The sequence below is a fragment of the Cebus imitator genome, unplaced genomic scaffold (genome assembly GCF_001604975.1).
Source record: "Cebus imitator isolate Cc_AM_T3 unplaced genomic scaffold, Cebus_imitator-1.0 Scaffold87, whole genome shotgun sequence".
Taxonomy (NCBI): domain Eukaryota; kingdom Metazoa; phylum Chordata; class Mammalia; order Primates; family Cebidae; genus Cebus; species Cebus imitator.
In genome coordinates this window covers 3,889,178-3,893,508 of record NW_016107402.1, presented here as the reverse complement: position 1 = coordinate 3,893,508, position 4,331 = coordinate 3,889,178, and the positions used below count along the sequence as shown (strand labels likewise).

Genomic DNA, 4,331 nt, shown 5'->3' with positions numbered 1-4,331 from the left:
CCTGACCCCATGATTCAATTACCTCCTACCTGGTCTCTCCCACATCTGGGAACTCAAGATGAGATTGGGTGGGGACACAGCCAAACCATATCAGCCTCTTCTTTCTGTTTCTCAGAAACACAGCTAAGTACTAGCATGAGATAGAAGGCATCTGAAGCATCTGAGGATAAAGACAGGGCTCTGAGTTTGGGTTTGGGGGCTGAAATGGGCCTTTTGCTGCTGCTTGGTGGGAGGTAAGCAAATTCCAAAGATATTGCCCTTTGAACTTTTCTACCTAATCCCCCAGTCTGACTAATGCTGTTTTAATTGCAGTATTTTACCCTGTTTTCACGTTAGAATCACTAATATTTAAAAAAATACCAGCGTCCGGGAGTGGTGGCTCATGCCTGGAATCCCAGCACTTTGGGAGGCCGGGGCGGGAGGAGCACAAGGTCAGGAATTTGAGACCAGCCTAGCCAACATGGTGGAACCCCATCTCTACTAAAAATATAAAAAATTAGCCAGGTGTGGTGGCGGATGCCTGTAATCCTAGCTACTCAGGAGGCTGAGGCAGAGAATTGCTTAAACCTGGGAGGCAGAGGTTGCAGTGAGCCAAAATCTCCAGCCTGGGCAACAGAGTGAGACTCCATCTCAAAACAAAAACAAAAACAAAAAACAAAAAAAACAATGCTGGCTGGGAGTGGTGACTCATGCCTGTAATCCCAGCATTTTGGGAGGCTAAGGCAGGTGGATCACCTGAGGTCAAGAGTTTGAGATCAGTTTAGGCAACATGGTGAAACCCTGTCTTTACTAAAAATAAAAAATTAGCCAAATATGGTAGCATTTGCCTTTAGTCCCAGCTACTTGGGAGGCTGAGGCCGGAGAATCACTTGAACCTGGGAGACAGAGGTTGCAGTGAGCTGAGATCACTCCATTGCACTACAGCCTGGGCAACAGAGTGAGACCCCATCTGAAAAAACAAAAATGAAAACCATGCAATGGGCTGCCTACTGAAATTATCATTTAATTAATAGGAGATGGAATCTGGGCACTAATTTTTAAAAAAAATATAAGGAGTATTAAGATATAACTGATATAAAATAAAATACACATATTTAGATATACAGTGGGTGAATTCTGATATGTATGTGAAACTGATTAACATGCCCACATTTCCAAAAATGTTCCCCATGCCTTTTTGTAATCCATCCCATGCCACTCCATGTCCAGGCAACCACTGATCTGCTTTCTGTCATATTAGTTCTAGAATTTTATATTAATATAACCAGATAATATATACCTTTTGGGGGGGGTAAGTCCTAGCATATTTTACAATATCATTAATTTTTTTGGATATTTAAAATACAACTTTATTCTGATTCTAAACGAAAAGAATGGGAATGACAGTAACAAACAAGATTTCACCACTGAATACTGTGATGTGACTGTAGCAGTCTCATATTTGAAATTCAAGGAATCAGCTGTGTTCCAAAACAGCTAACTGTGGAGGTCCAAACAATGAAGGCATATTTTAAACTGCCGCATTCACTCCGAAGCCAACTGATCTCCTTCAGCATCCCGCAGATGAAGCATTCGTCCCGCTTAGCTAGGTAATACTGAGGTGCACATGTGCTGCACTGCTGACATCACAGGGCAGCTGCCTGTAAAACTAGACTTCTTTCATCTACTCAAAAAAAAAAAAACAAACCCCGAAAAACTAGACCTATGATGCTGGGCTCCAGATTCATTCTCACAGGTCATCATCCTCATCCAGGACAACAGTTGTCTGAGCAACCTCTGAGTCATACTCATGCTGCGCTGCCAAAGCTAGGTCCTTGACAACCTCTGGTGGGGCAGGAGCAGGCATGGCAACAGATTCCAAGTTAGGGTCTCCAATGAGCTTCCTAGCAAGCCAGAGGAAGGGCTTTTCAAAGTTGTGGTTACTTTTGGCAGAAATGTCATAGTACTGAAGATTCTTCCTTCAGTGGAAGACAATGGATTTTGCCTTCACTTTCCTCCACTTTGTTGCCACACAACACAACGGGGATGTTTTCACACACTCGCACCAGATCTCTATGCCAGTTAGGCACATTCTTGTAAGTAACTCTCTATGTTACATCAAACATTCTGATGGTGCACGGGGCTTGGATATATTAGCCATCTCTCAGTCCACCAAATTTCTCCTGGCTGGCCGTGTCCCATACATTAAACTTAATAGGTCCCCTGTTGGTGTGGAACACTAGGGGATGAACCTCAACACCCAGGGTGGCTACATACTTCTTCTCAGATTCACCATTCAAATGACGTTTCATGAAGGTCGTTTTTCCAGTACCACCATCACCAGCCAATACAGGTTTGAACTGGACGTGGGGCTCTCCCTGCATAGCATCGCAGCGTTCCTTCCAGAAGCGTCTCTGTGCCCATCTTATCACTAAATATTCATCCACATAGATACATTTATTGATAGTTGGCTCCTTTTTATTGTTGAATAGTTATAAGGGAGTTTCAGCAAACTGACAAACTGCAGTCTGAGGGAAGAGTCACCGTAAGACTGCCCTCACTTCAGACTCCAATTGCAAGTTTAGGGGTCCCTGGGACCACCTTGCCTCAGATAAGGGGGGTATATAATTCAGGGATTCCTATGACCACCTTCAGGTTCAATAATTTGCTAGAATGACTCACAGAACTTAGAAAAGTACTATACTTATGATTATAATTTTTTTTAAAGCAAAAAGATACAAATTAGAACCAGCCAAAGGAAGAAACACAGAGGGCATAGCCTGGGAAGGTTTTGAATGTGAAGCTCCTATCATCCTCAAAGACGTGTTACGCTCCTGGCATTGAATTATGATAATCCTCAAAGAGTACTGCCAAAGTGTCCAGAGTTTTTTTGTTTTTTGGGGTTTTTTTGAGACAGAGTCTCACTCTGTCACCAGGCGCCAGGCTGGAGTGCAGTAATGCAATCTTGGCTCACTGCAACCTCCACCTCCCAGGTTCAAGCAATTCTCCTGCCTCAGCCTCCCAAGTAGCTGGGATTACAGGCACATGCCACCATGCCGGGCTAATTTTTGTGTTTTTAGTAGAGACAGGGTTTCACCGTGTTGGTCAGGCTGGTCTCGAACTAACCTTGTGATTCAGCCTCCCAAAGTGCTGGGATTACAGGCATGATCCACCATGCCTGGCCCTCTTTTTTTTTTTTTTGAAACAGAGACTTGCTCTGTTGCCCAGTGGAGTGGCATGATCTCTGCTCACTGCAACCTTCACATCCCAGGTTCAAGTGATTCTCTTGCCTCAGCCTCCTGAGTAGCTGGGATTACAGGTGTGTGCTACCATGCCTGGTTAATTTTTTTATTTTTAGTAGAAACAGTGTTTCACCATGTTGGCCAGGCTGGTCTTGAACTTCTGGCCTCAAGCGATCTGCTCGAATTGGCCTCCCAAAGTGCTAGGATTACGGGCATGAGCCACCACGCCTGGCCTAATCTGTGTATTTTTAATGTCAGTAATTATACTTTTTATCTCTCAAAGTTCATTTTGCAGATGTGTGTGTATACACACAACATTTTTGTATACATGTGAGCATGCACACACACACACACACACCCCTTCCATATCTCTCTTTACCATGCCCACGCTTTCTTCTACCTTCAAATCTATACATCAAGTATATTTATAATACCTGTTTTAATAATCCTTGTATATTATTGTAGCATCTGTGTTATTTCTGGAATCTGTTTCTCTTCATTCTTCTCCTCACCATTGGTTGTATTTTCCTGCTTTTTTGCTTGACTAATGCTTTTTAAAAAATTAATAAACTTTATTTTTAGTGCATCTTCAGGTTCACAGCAAAATTGAGTGGAAATAATAGAGAGTTCCTATATACCTGCTGTTTCCACAAACGCACAGCCTCACCGGCATCCTGTACTAGGGTGGTACATTTATTATAATCAATGAAACAGCATTGACACATTGTTCTTGCCCAATATCCATGGTTTACACGTTCACTCTTGGCTTTGTAATTTCTTTTTTTTTTTTTTGAGACTGGATCTCCCTCTGTCACCAAGGCTGGAACGCAGTGGTGCGATCTTGGCTCACTGCAGCCTCCACTTCCTGGGTTCAAGTGATTCTCATGCCTCAGCCTCTGGAGTAGCTGGAATTACAGGCATGGGCGACCATGCCCAGCTAATTTTTTGTATTTTTAGTGGCGTTGGGATTTCCCTATGTCGGCCAGACTGGTCTCAAACTCCTGGCCTCAAGTGATCCGCCTGCTTCAGTCTCCCAAAGTGCTGGGATTACAGAAGAGTGCTACTGCTCCTGGCCTAGCTTTGTAATTTCTATGAGTTTGGATAAATGTA

The 4,331-nt window shown here is 43.3% G+C and overlaps 1 pseudogene across 1 annotated transcript; it reads right to left on the bottom strand.

Annotated features, from left to right (window-relative positions):
* Positions 1-1,729: 1,729 nt before the first annotated feature.
* LOC108308714 lies at positions 1,730-2,398 on the bottom strand (annotated as a pseudogene). The gene has a single exon (XR_001827020.1). The product of XR_001827020.1 is annotated as a GTP-binding nuclear protein Ran-like (transcript).
* Positions 2,399-4,331: the final 1,933 nt, after the last annotated feature.